Here is a 21,494-nt window from a genome sequence, read left to right as displayed (position 1 = left end):
TTCATTAACGATCTCTACGCTCCAATAAACTCATGACTGAATATAGAAACATTCACTGTAGGAATTAGCAATTACTTTACGTGTACATAGGCTCTGTACAATATATGCACATTTTACTAATATAGAGAGACAAATAGTCACTAAACAGGTGCAAATGGGTCTACATTAAGTGTCTCTTACCCCCTGAGACATCCTCCTATGGGATAGTAGGCAGGATATTTAAATGTTATATTAACATTAAAATTAACATAAGTCATAATACATTAATTAAATAAAAATCAGACCCCAATTTTGGAATAATTTGGCCACGGCCATTTATTACTCGTTTAAAATCCGCCACTGTGGAACCAAGTGTGTGGTTATGAGTAAGCGATCTAATTCGTGAAACGCGTCAACCCGACACGTCTGTTATGTGCATTGTACTGTCTGTCTGCTGTACCGAAGAAGAATAAAGGAGTTTTGATTGTTTTCACCTACATTTCCTGAGTGCGGTCTACTCTCTTGGACTTTAAATTCTATAGGTATTACATTGTTTTTTGTATGCACTAATATAATTTTAGCAATATAGGAGAATAGCACATTAGTTTAGGGTCTCTGAGGCAAGGGTCAAATGAACTTTTGACCCTGTCACAGCTGCTGCCTCTTTTCCCGCTCAATTTCACAGGTATCTGGGGAGATTGGAGTATCCTTTTCCCTCTTCCTGCTCAAATTCCCCTGTATCTGGGGAGATTTGAGCTACACCCCGCTTCCCGCTCAAATTTCCCTCCCAAAGCTGCCAGACAGTTTATTCTGGCTCCCAGATTAGGGCTATTTAAGGGGCTTTCCTTCCACAGGTACTTCAGACCACCTCAGAAGACAAGAAGAAGCTGTTTCTTGTTTCCCCTCCCCCCTCCCTTGGCTGTCGCGGCCAACGTTTATTATTTGTGGGTCACCTTTGTTTTATGCAAAGAGGGACGTTTATGATGTGGTATAAGTGTTGGATACATTTTTAATTGTATTTATTTACTTTACAACCTCGATCGTGGTGATTGGGTTGTTTTCAGTGTTTATTACATCTTATTGTTGATTTTTAAAATTTTCTGGTTGTTATTTAAAACAAATAATAAACGGCCGCGGCCTAATATTTTTTATCCAAACCGATGGTGTGTGGTGTCTATTTATTTAACTTATTTATTTAATTTAATAAGGGAAGAGTGATCCTGTCTGCTATCCCAAGAAAAACTCTCTAGCAATACACACCAAACCGAGCATGTGCAGCCTGACTCCAGTAACTCTGTGTTATCCGGACATGTTATGGGGACAATGCAAGAAGAGGAGGATCTGTGCATACAGGATCAAACAGCCTCAAACAGAGAAAATAACCTCTTGGGTTCCACAGTGAGTATAACAAGCATGTTTTACTGCATATACACATTGGTTTTTCTGTTGTGGGTTTAGTAACACTTTAAGCTCATTACTATAAGCATATTCCTGACAAGAGCTGCCTTAGGTTACATTTTCCTTTCAGTCTGTGCTTAAGTTTCCTTCACCGCACATCAGTATAAAAATATATAGAAGTAATAAAAAATTATCTTCTGCAGTTTCTGTGCCACTCCATAATCTTATCTATTATATATCTGTTATAATCTCTTATTGTACTGACATTCATTGTCAGATAAAATGGAAAGTTAAAACTGGGTTGTCTGCTTGACAAAATGCACTCAAATATAGACTGATAAACCGCTGAGAAAAAGACTAATATTTATAGATCAAATTAGTTTACATCAAACTGAGTATTTGTGGACATGAACTGTCCACACACGGGGGAACTAAAAAGATTTCCTCTCACATACTTTAAAAACTGTCTAGTCACTGTAAGGCACACTTTAACCTTTTCGAAAAGAACATTTTGTGAATGTGTGCCCTTTATCTGTCCTCCACAACTAATTGGCCATTTTAGACAATATTAATGGCTTAGTACTGGTCATCTTGGTTGCAATGGCATCTCCTTTATTTAAGTTTTTTTGGCAGATGAAACAACAGTAAAACTGAAGCATGGGCGTGATATTTTTCATGCATTCAACAAGTGTGATCTTTTTTAATCCTGTTGGTATTTTTTACAGTCATGTTTACAGCAGTAATAAATGAGATCACAAGTCAAAACAAAGTTCTTTACTAATACTTTAAACAATGGCTTAAAGAGGAAGTAAACCCTCATAAAAAAATGAGAAAAAAAAAACCCTGTAAAGACAAAGGCATAATGAGCTAGCATACTAGCTCATTATGAAGTACTTACCTTAAAACGAAGACCTCACAGTGCGTCCCGCTCAGCGACAGGGCGGCCGACATGTCCGGCCGTCCTGCTTCCTCGTTCGCGTCCTCCGGCCATCTGATTGGCCGGGGGTGCGATTACATCACTCCCGCACATGCGCGCGGGAGCCGCCGTTCACGGCACTGGGCTCTGAAGGAACGGCACGGGTGGCCGTTCCTTCAGAGCGCATGCGCTGATGACGTCATCGGCTGCATGCACTGTGAATATCTCCTAAACTGTGCATGTTTAGGAGATATTTATAGCACCTATAGGTAAGCCTTAATGTAGGCTTACCTATAGGTTAAAGACTTTAAGGTGAGTTTACAACCTCTTTAATAGAGTGTCAATTATGTTTTTGCATGTTTCTGTTTTTGTTTGGTTAATAAGCAGCAGTTCCAGACCAGTGTGCAGCACCAATGGTCAACTGATGATATACAAACACATTTCTAAAACGATTCTCCTTCTTGTCCATTCATAGTTCACAGATGAGGGAAAGTAATTTAGCTTTTAACAAGAAGTAATTCTTCACTCATGTTTTACTAGGGGTCTAACTTACCCAATTCTTTAGATAAACCTCATCCAATTGCCATTACATGGTCCAATAACAGCTCTTCAGGGTCAACTAAAACCTCTTATTAATAAAGGGTATACTATGTCACCACAGGGTGAAACTGTAAATCTTTGCCACATCCTAAATGTTTGTCACAATAGAAATGACCACAAAAGAAACTTTGAAGGCACCCTAGCTACAACTTGATTACAAGTCAACAGTCTTTATTTCACACTGTGTATGGTTGCATGGGACCCCCAACAAAGCTATTAAATGGTATGTAAAAACAGACTTGATATTGTCACTTGCCTCTAGATCCAGCTCGACATGTTTCGCAACTATGTGCTTCTTCAGGAACTTATAGCAATATCTAAATGGGTAAAAAATGCTGGATCAATGTCTATCCCTAATGATATTAAACCATACATACGATATAACATTCCCAATAATTATTGAAAACTTATAAAAACAATGTTACATCTATAGCACACGGATGGGTGGAGACGGGGACCAAACACACACACAGTAAGAACCTTCAGGAGAGCATGGGGTCCTGTGTGCGTCTGGTCCCTGCCTCCACCTGTCCGTGTGCTATAGATGTAACATTATTTTAGTTTTTAATAAGTATTGAGAATATTGTATGGCATGTATTGTTTAATATTATTATGGATAGACATTGATCCAACATTTTTTTATTCACTTAGATATTGTTATAAGCTCCTGAAGAAGAGCTTAGTCGCTAAACATGTTGAGCTGGATCTAGAGGCCCGATGGTGCTGCAACTCCCCAACTAAGTGGAAATATCAAGTTTGTTTACATACCATTTAATAGCTACGTCAGGGGGCCAAGACAACCACATACAGGGAAGATCTATTTTACTATTAGTATCTATGTATAGTTGCATTGTCCATTCAGAATGTATTTGAATTATATGTGATATAAAGACAGTTGACTTTTATTCATATTGTAGCTATGGCGCCTTCAAAGTCAATTTTCCTTTGTGGTAATTTCTATTGCAGACCTCTATCATTAGACTAATGCATATTGGGGAACAGACATGTTTCACATATTGAGGAAGTCAAGTCTTCTGTAAGAATTTTTTTCTTGATCAGCGGCTGCTTTCAATGAGTGAGCCGGTGTATTCTGACAGCAGACAGTCCCCACTGCCAAAAAACAATGCCTCGGTGGGGAGGATTCCTTTATCCACCATGCTTGGGAGGAACCCATTCATTTTGGGGTTTTGTTTCCAAAAAATGATCCATCTATAGCCAACTTTATTCTTTTTTTTTTTTAAATCTCTTTTTATTAATTTTATAACCAACAATCATACAAACAAATAAACTTCAAAAAAGAAAAATAACGATCACAATATCAAGATCTATATTCTATAATCTATGATAGAAAAAAAAAGAGAGAAAAAAATATATATATATATAATTTCTCAACATCTTAACATTGGCTGGTCCATTTAGCTAATTTTGCCTAGAGATGGGTATTCTCATATATATCCTAGAATATTGGTCCATCAACATTACATACAGTTGTATTCAAAATTATTCAACCCCCCCCCCCCCCAATGCTGTAAAGGGTTTTAGGGAATTTAGTGTACATTTGTAATTGTATTCAGAATTAAATCCTACAAGGACTTCTTAAAGAACCATATGCAACTAAAATGACATCAATTGGTTTTGTAATACAGTAGTAAATGTTTCTTTTGTGAATTCTTCATTGACACAATTATTCAACCCCTTAAAGACTACCACTCTGAAGAACAGAGGTTCATTGAAGTGTTTTCAATCAGGTATTGAAAACACCTGTGGATGTCAGGAAGCAGCATTAAAGCCTAATAAGCACCAATTAGGCAGTTTTAAAATGACTGTGATACTCAGCTCCTTCTAGACATTTACTGGTGTGGTTACAAACATGGTGAAGTCAAGAGAATGGTCCAGGAAGACAAGAGAAGAGGTGATTACTCTTCACAGGAAGGGCAATGGCTATAAGAAGATTGCAAAGATGTTAAACATACCAAGAGACACCATAGGAAACATCATTTGCAAATTCAAGGCAAAGGGCACTGTTGAAACGCTACCTGGTCGTGGCAGAAAGAAGATGCTGACTTCGACTGCTGTGCGCTACCTGAAGCGTAGAGTGGAGAAAAGTCCCCATGTGACTGCTGAGGAACTGAGAAAAGATTTGTCAGATGTGGGTACTGAAGTTTCTGCTTAGACAATACGGTGCACACTGCGTAATGAAGGCCTCCATGCCAGAACTCCCAGGCGCACCCCCTTGCTGTCTCCAAAGAATAAGAAGAGTCGACTGCAGTATGCCAAAAGTCATGTGGACAAACCACAGAAGTTTTGGGATAGTGTTCTGTGGACTGATGAAACAAAATTAGAACTGTTTGGGCCCATGGATTAACGCTATGTTTGGAGGAGGAAGAACAAGGCCTATGAAGAAAAGAACACCTTGCCTACTGTGAAGCATGGCGGGGGGGGGTCAATCATGCTTTAGGGCTGTTTTGCTTCTGTAGGTACAGGGAATCTTCAGCGTGTGCAAGGTACCATGAATTCTCTTCAGTACGAGGAGATATTGGATGACAATGTGATGCAGTCCGTCACAAAGCTGAGGCTTGAGAGACGTTGGACCTTTCAACAGGACAATGATCCCAAGCATACCTCCAAGTCCACTAGAGCATGGTTGCAGATTAAAGGCTGGAACATTTTGGAGTGGCCATCACAGTCACCAGACTTAAATCCGATTGAGAACCTCTGGTGGGAAAGCAGTTGCAGTGCACAAGCCTAAGAATGTGACTGAACTGGAGGCTTTTGCCCATGACGAATGGGCGAAGATACCCGTAGATCGCTGCAAGACACTTGTGTCAAGCTATGCTTCACGTTTAAAAGCTGTTATAACTGTAAAAGGATGTTGTACTAAGTACTAAGATTGAATGTCATTTGGGGGTTGAATAAAACTGATAATGATGTGAGCACAGAAAAGACATTTGTGGTTATTTCATTATAAATGTTATGTTATATTTGTCTGACCTACACGTGCCTCTTTGATTTAATTGTAAGCAGGATGACTGAATGATCAAAATCAATGTCAAACTGGCCAAAACAATCAATTTCAGTGGGGGTTGAATAATTTTGAATAGAACTGTACTTATATATAAGGCCTTAATATAGACGGGAGATAAGTCAATTAATCAATTTAAAAAAAGAGGGTAGTTATAATGGTTAGACCTACGGGTCACTTATCTTTAATTTTACCAAGGTTCGTGTTATTTCCGCTTTTAAATACCAGTCCGTGAATCTGAAAGGTTTCATAAAGTATTGAATTTCCACGTCCGTAAGTTCTTGCTCTATAAAGGGTTGCCATTTGTCAAAAAAACCTTTTGTAGGAACAAAATGTTGTAGGACTGTATCCATACGTTCCCTTATACAGTAATGACCAAAGCTCCCTTTTAACAGCAGATAGATTAGGAGGGCTAGGTTGAAACCATGATTTTAGGATGGTCCTTTTAGCCGCCAAAAAGCATAAATGTGTCCACGGAGGGACAGTAGGCTCATCTGGGCAGTAGTATTCGGCAAGTTAATTCCAAATAACATAAGATGCGGGGATTTCCGTAGATGGGTATTCATTACCATATTGGCATATTGCACCACCCTATCCCAGTATGGAATCACTCTGGGACAGTACCAGAATCTGTGGGCCAATGTAGGCCTCGTTGACATACAGAGAGGACATACTGCTTTGGTTCTGTTATCTCTAGTGAAGAGGGCTGGAATATAGGCTTTATGAATAAATTTAAATTGAGCCTCTCTCCATATTTCATTCACCGTAAGTACCCTGATATGGCTGTAGCCCTGAAGAATCAGATGTGAAAATTCTAATCCAGGAAAATCTATATGCCACTTTTCAAAGAGCCTCTCTGTAGAGGGAGGAAGCAGTTCATCTTGTAAGGTTTTAAATATCATAGATATTGAATAGGACCTCTGTTGTACAGTATGAGAGTGTCCATCATTGTATGTTGAAAGCCCTCTGACAGGCTTGGGGCACATGAAGATATATACGAAATTGCTTGGTGGTAGGCCAAAAAATGTGAATTAGGAAGATCATATTCTGCAGCAAGGACCTGGCCAACTTTATTCTGTGAAGCAAACAGATGGGGGATTTCTATCAAATAAAAATAATGACAAATATTTAGACTACACCTAGGCAAGACTTGCACAATTCAAGGATTATAAGATTAATTTCCCTTGTTCAACTAACACAGAATATAGAAAATAAACCTAAACAGGCTCAAAAAGGATTTGAATGTTAGGAGAAAGGGTTGAAGGCCTCAACTTTGGAGCTGATCAACTGGGATTTCCTATTTGGATCCCCCTCTGATCAGCTATTTTATCATGGCTACCCAGCAGTTCCAATACTGCCTGTTTAATAGTAACACTGGCTTTCTTTAGCGTTTATGTTATGTTGTGCTACAAGTTGTTGTCATCTGTAATGCTTTAATATTATGTACAGTTAATACAGTGCAGGTTTCACATTTTTGTAAGTTGCCCTTTGGCCAATGTTATTGTAGAATTTTTCAATTATGCGGAATATTGCTTTCTTCTTTTCATAATAACGTTTTTTGTGACCTATATGTTAATACTTTACTGATAGTTTCCACTGTATTGTGGTGCAGCTATATTTTATACCTGATAATCTCTAAAATGTTTCACATACTCTACACATAATAAATGAATGTGAAGATAATTTGGCGTATTATTACTTTCTCTATAAAATGCGGTTGGAGAACATGCCATGGCATGTCTAAGATGAATGAACAGAAAGAGCATACGTTTGTGGAGGTGAATCTTAGTTTTCATTTGATCAAAAGTTGATAAGATCTCATTAGATACAATATATAATAAAATTTTGACTTGGAGGCTTAGAGTGCCAGAAATAGAAACAAAATGTGTGAAGCTTCAAGCAAAACTGATGAATTTCCAGGACACTATATAAAGAAGTAAAATGCTCTAATACAAGAAAAATGTATATATATATATAATATATATACAACGTTTTGGGACGCCTGCCTTTACACGCACATGAACTTTAATGGCATCCCAGTCTTAGTCCGTAGGGTTCAATATTGAGTTGGCCTACCCTTTGCAGCTATAACAGCTTCAACTCTTCTGGGAAGGCTGGACGACACCTCCGCTCTAATTCATCCTAAAGGTGTTCTATCGAGGCGTCCCAATACTTTTGACAATATAGTATGTATATATATATATATATATATATATATATATATATATATGTCAAAGCTCCCTGGTAAGAACTAACCCAGGTAAGCAACAGGCCTATATAAACAATAACACAACAGTGTTTGCTTGGTGACTGAAAATATTCCAACTTATGGAAAGGCTTTTCATTTTTTTTTTGGGGAGAAGTTGGTTTTCACTTTTTTTTTATCAGAAAAACAGAATTTTTGTAAAATCTTACCTGTAAAATTCCTTTCTCTGAGTCCTCCGACAGTCGCCGCCTCTTCATATTCGTCACAATGGGGTTATTGACCTTTCCTCCGTAGGAGTAGCTAGGCAACAGAATATGTTAATATCAAAGCTTTTAGCATACCCCACCCCTAGGGGGTGGTCCCCTCAGTCAATAACCTTTCCACCTTGTTGTTTAGACGAGACGCGAACAGGTCCACATCTGGGGACCCCCACTTCTCGCACAGCATCAGGAAGACATCCGGGTGAAGGGACCATTCTCCCTGGTCCAGGGTCTGGCGGCTCAGATAATCCGCCTGCCAGTTCTCCACCCCCGGAATGTGAACTGCAGATATCGCCGGGACGTGCGTCTCGGCCCAAGATAGAATGTCGGCTACTTCCCGAGCCGCTCGGGCACTCCTGGTGCCCCCTTGGTGGTTGATGTAGGCCACCGCTGTAGCATTGTCTGTCTGCACCCGAACCGGACGGCCCTGCAGCCTGTCCGACCAACGCCGAAGGCAGAGATTTATCGCTCGCAATTCCAGAATGTTGATCGGAAGGGAGGACTCCTCCTCCGACCAAGTTCCCTGGGCGGCCAGAATGCCCAGAACACCACCCCAGCCCGACAGGCTGGCATCCGTGGTGATCACTGTCCACGAGAAAGGGCGAAAGGACTTGCCCCCCGACACCGCCGGGGACTGGAGCCACCACAGAAGGTCTCTTCTGGTGCGATGGCTCAACGAAATCTGGAGATCCAGAGATTGCGGTTGCCCGTCCCACCTGGCCAGAATCTCCCTTTGGAGACCCCGCGTGTGAAACTGGGCAAAGGGGATCGCCTCGAAAGCCGAGACCATCAATCCCAGACACCTCATGCACGTCCGGAGGGACGAGCACTGAACGTCCCTGAGGGACCCGACTTCTTCCTGAAGCTTCCAGAGCTTGTCTCCCAGCAGGAAGACCTTCGCCTGAACAGAGTCCAGGATCATTCCCAGGTAAGGAAGACGAACCGACGGACACAGCGTCGACTTTGGAAAATTTATCGTCCAGCCAAACTCCTGTAGCGTCTGCATCGTGACGGACAGGTCGCTCACCAGACCCTGACTGGTCGCAGACCGAACCAGAATGTCGTCCAGATACCCCAGGACCGAGATGCCCTGGGCTCTCAATAAAGCCAGAACCGGCGCAAGCACCTTGGTGAAAACCCGTGGAGCCGAAGCGAGACCAAAGGGCAACGCCACGAATTGGTAGTGATCCTCCGCAATGGCGAATCGAAGGTACTTCTGGTGACCCTCGAAAATGGGGATGTGAAGATACGCATCCTTCAGGTCGATAGAGGCCATGAATTCCCCCGGAACCAGGGCAGCCACCACCGATCGCAGAGATTCCATGCGGAACTTGCGAACCCGCACAAAGCGGTTCAGAGCTTTCAAGTCCAGAATCGGACGTACCTTGCCCTCCTTTCTGGGCACAGTGAACAGATTGGAATAGAACCCCCGAAATCTGTCCCGATGAGGCACCGGAACCACCACTCCCTGAGCCCGCAGGTCCCGCACCGCCAGATGCAGATCCCGCAATTGCTCCGGAGACAGCTGAAGATTTGAGGGAAAAAATCTGCCCGCCGGCCGAGAGAGAAACTCGATCTTGTAACCAGATCGAACGATTTCCTGAACCCACCTGTCCCGAACGCGGGCCAGCCAGGGTTGAAGAAAACCGAGCAAACGTCCCCCCACCCCAGAGCCGGGTGAGGGCGCCCCTTCAGGCCGCATTGTTATGGGCAGCGGACCCGGACTGACTGGACTTCTGCTTACCTGCCCACGGCTTTTTCTGGGAGTCTTGTCCCTTGAAGGGCTTGCCCTTATAGTGCGACCGAAAGGCACGAAAGGACCCCTGAGAGGGTCTAAACGAGTTATTCTTCTTCCCGCGAACAAACTTAGTCTTGTGAGTCTGGGGCAAGAGAGTGCTCTTACCCCCAGAAATACCCTTTATCAGGGTATCCAAGGATTCGCCAAAAAGGCGAGAGCCCGCGTAGGGCAAATTCGCTAAAGTCTTGCGAGAAGATTGGTCAACAGACCAACATTTCAGCCAGATCAGGCGACGGTTCAACACCGCCACACTTTGGAGACGCGCAGCCAAAGGGACCATATCTAAGTCCGCATCACACAAGTACATGACACCCTGATGAATCTGATCCACCATAGCCAATGTTGACGGTGAAGCAGAGTCAGTCACCAGGGTGCACCTGAGCACCTGCGTCCAATCGGCAATAGCCTGGGCTGCCATAATTCAAGCAAAAATCGGCTTTAGCATAGAGCCCGCAACCGTATAAGAGTGACGGGCCAGAGACTCCAATCTCCTGTCCGTAGGGTCCCGGAACACCGGGGTATCCTCAGTAGGGATCGCAGTGGATTTATTCAAAATCGCCACCGCGTGATCCACCTGAGGCGGCACACACCAACACTCATCAGTAGCTGGTGTAAAGGGATAACGCAGCTTGAACCTACTCGGCACAGCAAAAGGCTTCTTTATATTGCGCCATTGCTCATCAACAGCGCGCTGAAATTCCGTAGAGCAAGGAAAAACCTGCAACATTTTGCGTTTCCTTTGCGTCCCGTACGAGGACATCAAAACAGGAGGACAAGGTTCATCCTCCAAATACAGTGTTTGCTTGATAGAAGCAACCAACTCATCCATGAGTGCAAGCTCTTCAGACGAGCCAGGGGGAGAATTATCAACCCCTTCCACCTCAGCCTCCCCGTCAGACCCCACGAGGTCCAGGGATGAGTGAGACCCTGAGAAGGGCACTCCAGCCATAGCAGCCCCATCGCCCTCTGAATCAGAGGAAATTGACACTCTGGGCCTTTTTGTGGATCGATCAGCCACCAGCATCTGCACCTGAGCAGCTAAGTTAGCCACAATAGTAGCCAGATCAGCCCCCTCGGGGGAAGCAGCAGCCCCTTGGCCCCCCACCAAGGTGGGGGGAAACTTGCTTTCCTGAGAATCCATGCCCCAGTAAACTTAGGAAAAAAAAAGAGTACTGCCCCTTTAAGATTGCGGCGAGCGTAGCCCACCGCACTCACAGAATACACTGACCCCCACAGGGATAGGAATACAAGGCAAGGAATACAGGAATATGGAGAGGTAAAACCTGGAGGGATCACACAGGCTGCTGCACCGATCGCTGTCCCAGAGGAAAAGGAAGTGATGCAATGCTGACCGCCCCTATGAAGCCTATGGAAAGGCTACACAAACATGGCCGCTGGCTGAGGCTCCACAGGCAGATACAGAAACAGCGCTGACATGAGGCCGGAGCGATTGCCGCCAAAATGGCGGCGCTTGGCGCCAAAAACGCCGCTCTTTCCACACAGGACTGGCCACCACAGCGCGCTGCAAAAAAATGGCGGACCGCAGTAGCGGTCGCTGCACAGTATGCTCCAAAAATGTTGCACAAGCATGTCACACACAGCATACAGCATGTCTCACAGAAAACTCAGCCTGTTACACAGAGCAGAGCAGGAGAGCCCCCCCCTTCCACAGCCCACAGAAAGGCAGCTAACACTGACAGGGAGCTCAACATTTTTACACAGACATGCAGGGTCCCACAGTCCCAGACTGACACCCAAAACAGACAGGTCCCCACACAGAATACACTTACCATCCGGATGGCGTGGGGAACCCGCACAAGCGATCAAACCGCTGCACTAAGGACAGGGAGAGTCGCAGCCAGGACGCAGTGGAACTGCGGTGCGAAACCGCAAATGGCGTCCGGTGAGGTAGCCACCTCACCGCAGCATCCCTGCAGCGAACAGGGATGGGTCGTTCACATATGCCAGGGAAACCTGAGCTGAACGCTCGATGGCAGGCTGGGAAGCCACTGGCCCTGAACCCCGGATAACCAGGGAGGCCAGCCCGAGACCCAGCTCCGCACGATCATCTTCATCCGAAGAACTAAACTAATGCTGAAAAATAAACAGCTAAGTAAAGAAGAGAAAACACTTGAAATAAAATCAAAAAGAGAGAATAGAGGCTGAGACTGAAATCCCAGCACAGGATAAGCCTGCTAACTCCTGAGCTAGACAATTGAAACTGAGGTAGGAATGCAGGAAGCAGGAGGGTATTGACTGAGGGGACCACCCCCTAGGGGTGGGGTATTGTCGGGATTATTGGGGGTTGATTAAAATAATAATAATAAATAGAATAAAAATGATTTTAAAAGCCATGTATATGCCATATTATGTATATAAGATTCTGAACAGGACAGGATCCATTTTGTTAGGAGTTCATGGGAAGTTCATGTTCTTTTACAAGATGCCTTTACATAGTCTTACGTTCTACAGAAAATCCTTGTAAGTCTGCAGTCATAAATAAGACCCCTTTACACATCTCATCAGATAAGAATCAATTGGCGAGACATCGTACTAGTCATTAATGGCTAGTTTGGCCTGTTATCTTATCTGTATATAACAATGAACAATATAGTCAGTCTATTTCTTTTAAAGGATTATTTAAAAATAAGTTTTAGAAAACATCATCATATGTAAGATGTATATTAACGATAATACATTGTATTCTTATTAATATAGAAGTGTGAACTTGATACTTATATAATATTAGATATATAATATATATATATATATACATAAGTATACTTTTCTATGATGTGTAAGGACTTGTGCGTCTTAAAAACCAATTACTTCATTTTAAGGTATGTGGTAGGAGTGTTTATATAAGCGTTGTTTTAGAATAGACTAAGTAATAGATCTTCCAACCTAGACTAGATTTCTGACAGCCTTTGGCATGGTCAAATAATTAATGGATCTTTACTAGCCAGAGGTCAAGAGGTCATCAGATAAGAAGAGTGGTAATTGTTCTAATAAGTATGTTAAATACAAAATCTAATGAACGGTACGATACTGCCCTCTGGAGGCGAAATACCAGGTGCAGTCTTGAGATAATTTGAGATATTCCAATATAAAAATATTATATTGTGTTAAATAATATAATTATTGAAATGGCATTACTTGCCAAGGTGAATGATGGAGATACAGGTGGACATTTATGTATGTACTGGTAGTCTGGACAAAGTTTTATATATGTTTTATGATTACACATATAGAGAAATCATCATTTAATTTTATTATCCAAGGTATAGGGTTAATTATTTAAAGAGGTGTGTCTCTGACATCACCAGTTGAGGTATAGAATATCCCAACCAATTGGGATAATGTTTCATCCCTCTGGGTTTTACTTATGGTAATTTTTATAGCTCTTTGTTCTTACCATATAAAAGACCAACCCAGATGAGAGGGGGACACACATTACTTTACACTACTGACAACACACCTCACACTTACACCACACACGCTATTACATTTTTCAATAGACTCATCCAGACATACTCCCTGGTCCATCATTCATCTGAAACTTGGAGGAAACTCCTCCCTCACTGGCATCCATCTTAGGACTCTAGCGGCCATCTTAAGTGTGGAAATTATGCCTTGCTATGTTATTTGATTTTATTCAACAATTGTTTATTCTTTCCTTATATGTTTTATATTGCATATTTAAGGGTAATGAGATTGCAATCCCAGCCGTATAAACCATGGTAGATTTTTCTCTAAAAAGCTGATTTTTGTTTTTATACATTTTTATTAATATCAGATTCAGTGCATTATTTGCAATTTTAAGTCTTCCATTTTGCATGGCTTATTCTCATTTCATCTGCAGTGGAATGACTTTGGGCTATGTGATTACGCAGACCATTGTAGTCTGTTTATATAGAACATTAATTTATGGCTTATACTATACCTGGGAAGAAATGGTAATCTTGCTTTCATTTTGCTTTCACTTTCACTTTGTTTTACTTTCACTTTCATCATTGAGCTAAACATCACATTGCATTGATTATTTGAAGTTAGTATTTTTTCTGTAGAGTTATCTTTTTGTGTCACTTCTTGTTTGATCATATATTGTGTTTACATGTCTTGAGAATAAATATTTTTATATATATTCCATACTGATTGGTATATGCTTTTAAAAAGGAATTAATTCATTAAAAAGAATTCACGACATTGATTTATGGCAATAGGTGAAGACTCTCCTTTTTCACAGATCTTTGCTTATTAACCATAAATAAATACACTGCTATATTCAGAGCAGTATAAATATTCTGACATAAGTACGAGCGCAAGATATTTATTATTAAATATTCTTACAGTATGCTAAAAGCTTTGATATTAACATATTCTGTTGCCTAGCTACTCCTACGGAGCAAAAGTCAATAACCCCATTGTGACGAATATGAAGAGGCGGCGACTGTCGGAGGACGTAAGAGAAAGAAGTTTATTGAAGTTTACCATCCACTACAGAACAAATAGGAATAACCGACAGGCGGCACACACGCCACCCACTTACAATAAGCATATGTAGAAAAACAGAATAACATACAACACCAGTGTCTGAGACTAGCAAAATCAGACAGTAGTCAACAGGTCAACATTCATGCCCCCACACCCCCCCCACCCCCCCATCAAAAATAAACAATCAGTTGGGACCAGGAGAGGAGGGTACTCAGGAAAGCAGCATGCGATCCAAGACCAACTCAGTCGCGGACAAACCAGGAGTGTCTAGCCAAGGGTGCCACAGTTTCTCAAACTTGGCGGGGCATCCCCCGTGCTGCCAAATGCTCCTTTCCAGCCGCAAAGTGCTGCCCATCTGCTTGACCCATTCCTCCACAGTGGGAGGGTTAGGGGAGGTCCAAAACTGCTGGATCAACTTGAGAGCCTGGAACAGTGCCCTCCCCACCGCCTGCGCTCTAATATCAGTAACCAAAATGTCCCCAAGAATCCCCAATATACAAGGTTTAGGGTCAACAGTTAAAGAAACCTGGAAAACTCTAATAAGGGTATCTATGACTGTCTTCCAATACAGGTGGAGTTTCAGGCACCTCCACACCATGTGGATGAGGTCACCATGGTCCCTGCTGCAGCGAGAGCACATGGGGGAGTCTCTGATGCCCATAGTGAACAGTTTGGCCGGAGTGTAATGGACTCTAAGCAGTAGATACAACTGAGATATCCGCTCTGCCATACTAAGCGAACAGCATTGGACAGTGGCCAGGGTCTCCTCCCATTGGTCATCCTCATAAGTGCCCACATCCCTCTCCCACCGAGTGGCAGCTGTGGTCGGGTGGCCCTCAGAAAAACTGTCAGTAACATGTGGTAGCACTGTGCAATGAATCCCTTGTATGAAATAACTTCACTAACATAGGTAAATATGGGGGCAGGGGAGAGGTGCCACAGGTAAACTCCCTGATGGGCTCGCCACTGCGTGCTGTAATTGGCAGTAGTAGAAAAACATAGACCTCGGGAGCCGAAACTGCGAACTAAGCTCTGAAAAGGAACGGAGCCGCCCTCCAGAGAAAATCTGCCTTAGATATACCACCCCCAACCTTTCCCACCGGGGCCCCTGAGCTAGCTTGACCAATTCCGGGTAGTGAGCGTTGTTCCAGATGGGGCTAAAGGCTGTGATGCCGGCAACATCCTGTAACTGTCTAGCCTTGCTCCATACTTTCTGCATTAGAGTGTATGTGGGGAAAAGCTTGTTGGACTTAGCATAGGCCCAAGCCTCCAGGCCACCAAGGATTTCCCTCCCGCCCGTTGCCAACCTCATCAACACCGAAACAGAATCACGGGACATAGGATCCTCCCCCGGAGCTGCACACGCTACTCGGGCTGCTCAAGTTGGGATGCTAGGTAATACAGCCACGGGTTGGGCAACGCCAAAACCCCAGCATCTTTTGGTTTCTGAAGCTGCACCAATTTCACCCTGGGTCGGCCGGTACGCCACAACAGGGACCGAAAAATGGTATCGATAATGCAGAAGATCTTCAAGGGGATCACAACAGGAGAATTATGAAGTATATAAAGGAGCTGGTGTAAAAGGATTATTTTTATGAGGTTCACACGTCCCGCGAGAGACATGGGGAGCCTAGACCACATCTTAACCTTGGTCCGGAAATGGGCCAGCAAGGGAGTCATGTTAAGTTTGATATACTCTAGTAGGCAGGGGGTGATCAGGATACCCAAGTATTTAACAGACGTGGACACAGGGACATCTACAGGCCAGGGAGGCGATCCCTCCGCAGGGGGATCCAGTAACATGAGCGAGGACTTGCTCCAGTAGATCACCAGGCCTGAGTAGGTACCAAACAATGTGATCACCCGCATGGCTTCCCCCAAGGAGGGCCCCACATCCCCCAGCAGCAGAAAAGCATTGTCCGCATATAACAGAATTTTCTCCTGAAGGTCCCCATAGCAGAAACCCGCCACCAACGGATTCGACCGGATCAGGGCCGCCAGGGGTTCTATGGCCAAGGAAAACAGGAGCGGGGATAGAGGGCAGCCCTGACGAGTGCCCCGATACAGGCAGAAACCGTCAGACACACGACCCACCTCTCTAATTACCGCCGACGGTTGCGTATACAGGAGTTGTAACCAAGAGATAAAGTCCTCCCCAAACCCGAAGCAGTGCATCACGCCCAGCAGGAAGGACCACTCAATGCTGTCAAATGCTTTATGGGCGTCAAGTGACAGCAGGGCTCTGGTCTTCCCCTCGGCCGGTGGGGACTGAAGGTTTAGGAACAAGCGGCGTAGGTCAATGGCTGTGGATTTGTGGGGCATAAAGCCGATTGGTCGGGGTGAATGATGGTGGCTATGACCTTATTAAGGCGGAGGACCACCACCTTAGCCAGAATGTTAATGTCGCTTTGCAACAGGGATATCGGTCTATAGGAGCCAGGGTCCAGGGGGTCCTTGCCTGGTTTGGGGATAAGTACTATTGTTGCCTTCGTCATAGTTTCCCGCAGTACCCTAAGTTCCCTAGCCTGATCAAACACAGCTAACAAATGCGGGAGGGTTTCTGCCTCAAACAGTTTAAATATTTCCATAGGAAGACCGTCCGAGCCAGGAGCCTTGGAGTTGGGAAAAGTACCGACCGCCTCCTGCATCTCCTCCAGTGTGAGGGGTGCGTCCAACATATGCTGTGATTCCTCCGACAGGGAGGGCAATGGAATGGCCTGCAAATAGGTGTCGATCTGCCCTTTGGAAAAGGTATGCTTAGAGCAATAGAGCGAGGAGTAAAAGGAGACCAATGCGGCCATTACCGAATCAGGGGAGTTAACAAGACGACCATCCGGTCTCTTCAAAGCCCCTATAGTTGGGGCCATTTTATGGGCATGAGCAATTGTTGCCAGCAGGCGGCCGGTCTGTTCCCCCTCTTCATAGAAAGCCAGGTGGCTAAAAATACGCTTCCTCTCAGCAGCCGAGGAGGCCATGTGAGAAAGGGCCTCCTGGGCAGACAGCCAAGCGTTCCTATTTCATCACTAGGATCAGCAGTAAATTGGGTTTCTAGCTGCTGCACCAGGCAGGCTAACCTCTCCCCCTGAGCCGCCGTACCTCGTTTAATAGCCTGGACCTCCCGAATCAAACACCCCCTGAGGAAGTCCTTGAAAGTCTCCCAAGTGGCACCTATAGGACAGAGATTGGAGTTATCCTCCCAGAAGGATGCAATCTGTGCCCGCAGCTATTCGGGTGGGGCAGTAGGTTAAGCCAAAATGCGTTCAGCTTCCAAGGGGCCCGTGACAAAGCCGAGGGTAGTCTCGCCCCGAGGGACACCACCAGCGGCGAGTGATCCGACACACACCTGGGAGGATAAGTAAGATCTACTAGGTGTTTAGTAGCGTCTCTGGAGCAGAGGTAGAGGTCAATCCTAGACAGTGAGAGGTGAGTCTTAGAAAAGCAGGAAAATTGACGTTCCCCAGGGTGTGTGCTGCGCCAGTATTCCACCCAACCCACTTCAGATACAAATTTACCTAGAGGAGTGAGGCCCATGCGGCCAGGTATAGGGGCTATTGGGTGTTTGTCTAAAGCCGGATCTAAATAACCATTAAAATCCCCCAAAACGTACAGTGGAATACCCGGGAAGCCCACCTGGTACAGCAGCAGATCATGCAACACTTCAGTGCGAAAAGGAGGGGGAATGTATACAAACGCAAGGATACATGTCAGAGCATATAGATGGAAAGTTAAAAACACGTATCTGCCCTCAGGGTCCACCGAGCAGGCAATCCATTGAGCCATGGATCAGAACACTAACCCCCCGGGAGTAGCTGGTGTGGGTGGCATGGTAGGCCCACTCCACCCAAGCAAAACTGAGGGAGGCCAGAGAGTCTTTGGTGAGGTGAGTCTCCTGGAGCACACAAATGGCAGGTAGGTGCTTACGGAGGGTATTGGATACCATGGTGCGCTTCAGAGGGTCGTGTATGCCTCGAATATTCCAGGAAACAATTGTTACAGTTGTCATGGTGCAGTTGGCAGGAAGTGTGGCAGGGGTAAGGCAAGACCCGAGGAAAACCAAGCACCAACAGAGACTGGGTGGAAGTGTCGGCATGTACTTAGGAGAGCGTGATAGTGGAAAACACAAAAAAAACTGACAGGGGGTCAAACTGAGCACTCAATGTAGCCCAACCTGGGAAAGCAGAGGCTGCCCCAACTTCAAGGAGCAAGATGGGTGAACGGAGGGCAACCAAACTCTCCCATCCACGCTTAGGTGCCTCTGACAGCGCACTGAAAGGGGACATTATAAACCGTCAGTACTCTTGCAGGTGAACATCACGAACTCCACTGTGCGGGAAAGGTAGGATACTGGGATCCAGCCCCCCAGAACGCACCACACAGCATCCAGCAGAGAATGAGATACAGATCTCCTCCGGGTACTTGTCATGCAGAAAGGGTGAAGATCAGGCCTCTTCTGCACTGTCACAACCAGCAGAACTCAGCAGATGTTAGTTGCGGTCCAGTCAGGAGGAGGCATCCTCCGCCATCTCAAAGAAGTGGGCTTGATCCCAGGCAGTAATCCGCAGTTTGGCCAGGTACAGCATGGCATATAAAGCCCCTAGGAGTTGCAATTGTTGTTTCACAGAGCAGAAGCGTGCCCTATTTTTCTGGATCTCGGCTGAAAAGTCAGGATAGAAAGAAATGCGCACGCCGTTAAATTGAAAATTTAGTTGCTCCCTTGCCATCCTAAGAATGGCCTCCTCGTCACGGAAGTTTAAAAGGCGGGCCAGCATAGTACGAGTAGGGCGGCCTGGTTGTTGGGGCCGAGGGGGGACCCTGTGTGCCCGCCCACTCCACTGCGTAGAGCAAGGAAAAGGAGTCTTTGCCGAAGATATCCGTCAGCCATTGTTCAACAAACGCCCCTCCACCTTCTCAGGCAAGCCGACTATACGGACGTTGTTGCGGATTAGCCTATTTTCGATATCCTCAGCCCTGAGGTCAGTACCTTTTGCCAGTCTGGTAACTTGTTGCACATCTCACAGGAGAGGGGGAAGCTGATCCTCCAGGTCGCTGACCTGACTCTCAACAGCCGTGGTACGCTTACAGACCTTCTGGAGGTCCTGTCGAATCAGGGCGACTGTCTCCTGGATCCCCCCAAATTGTTATTTTAAGAGGTCCACCGAAGCAGTCCATATATGCACCGCTTGCAGAATGTCAGCATGGGTAGGTTGAGCTGTGGGGCTGTCCGGCCTGGAGGTGGTGGCAGCCTGTGCAGAAGAAGGGGCTTGCAGAGACGGGAAGGAGGACTCCATACTATCTTCCACCTCACCAGCCCAGGAAGAGGGCCGGGGCTGTGCAGCAGCCGCGCCTTCTGACTCCCCTGGGACCGATGATACTTTATGCGTGTAGAACCACATGTCCCTGGTGGAGTCCTTAGGGCACTTCTTGGAAGGCTTGGGAAGCTTGCTGGCAGGATCTTTACCTGCTGGTCTGCTGCGCTGTTCCCGCTGCGGGAGGGCCTCTGCGGCGCCATCTTGGCTGGCCTGCATGCCGGAATCAAGTCTGTTGCGGCGCGAGCCCATGGAAGGGATGCAAAGCAGAGAGGTACCAGAGGAAAGAGCAGGCAGCGGTGGATGCAGGGGGATCGGTGTGGCGGCGGACAGGTGACCGGAGCAGAATCTATGGACGGTAATCAGTGGGGAGCTCTGTGAGACATGTCCGCTCACATGGCGTTCCTGGCCACGCCCCCTGGTTTTAATTTTTAAGAGGTTTATGCAACCTAAGAGTGCCATGGCAGGGAGGAGGTTTCTGTAGCTCACTATCCCTAGCTATGGAAAGGATTCAACTTAAACGCATAGGTAAGTACCAGTAAAAATAGGAATCTGTTAGATTCTTATCAAAGGGGATTAGGGGTTAGTGAAACAATAAGTAAGTTTTGCTAAAGGTTCAGTTGTAAGGCAAAGAGGGAGGACAGGCCTGTCATTTGCCATGGCCTTTTAAGAAGAAAGGATAGATCATTTGTTGCAATGTTTTTTTGAAAACTATGAAAATATAATTGGACCAACAGGATGTGGTGATGTCTGGGATGCCAACTTTTTCCAGAAGTCCTCATAGATGCATTCACTCCATAAAGTCAAATGTTTTTATTAAACATTTAGTATGATAGGGACTCTGGAGTTAGCAGTATCCAGAAGAGTTTGTGAATTTGTAAATCTTCCTCTAATTTTTGTAAGTAGCAAGACCAAGGAGCTATGTATAAATAATTTGCTTTGCGACCGTCTCGGCATTCATGCAAAAGTCCCAAATAATACCTGCAATATTTGTAATATGTGTGAAATATCAGTTGTTGCCTTTCGCAGGCCAAATGCAAGATTTCCTAACACTTGAGAAAACAGCCATAAGAATATTAGACCAGGTGAGTTAAATAACATGTGACCGATAGAGAAAATAGCCTAATCCTATAGGTTGAGAACATTCAACCAGAAGAGGAAATACTATGAAAGAGACTTCTGCCTGCACAGAGTGGATGGAGATTCCTGTGCTATCTTGGCATGAGCTGTGGGTTCGTCTATTATTTTGGGAGTTTCTGAGAACACCCAAACTAATGGGTAAAACATTTAGTGCCTATATTACTACTGCTGCTAAATGCAACAGATTTCTTTTCAAGGCTGTTAACTGTTAAGGAGTCGGAAAGTTTTAAAAGTGTTTTCTGCAATCAAAGTGAGTGTTTTATAACTGTACTGGGTGCAGATTAATCCAATTATTTACTTTTTTGTTGCCATAGACATAGCAAATATTGCAAGTATATTTCCTAACAAAGTAGTCATTAGAAGGAAAACAACTGA

The 21,494-nt window shown here is 44.7% G+C and overlaps 1 protein-coding gene across 1 annotated transcript in view; it reads right to left on the bottom strand.

Annotated features, from left to right (window-relative positions):
- The window catches only part of ATG10 (autophagy related 10), a gene marked incomplete at its 5' end in the record, with an annotated part of 249,305 nt that overhangs the window by 181,477 nt on the left and 46,334 nt on the right, over positions 1-21,494 (bottom strand). The gene's annotated exons all lie outside the window — the stretch shown is intronic.

This window comes from Pelophylax lessonae, assembly GCF_965119305.1.
Source record: "Pelophylax lessonae genome assembly, chromosome: 1".
Lineage (NCBI taxonomy): Eukaryota > Metazoa > Chordata > Amphibia > Anura > Ranidae > Pelophylax > Pelophylax lessonae.
This window is presented reverse-complemented; position numbering and strand designations above follow the sequence as displayed.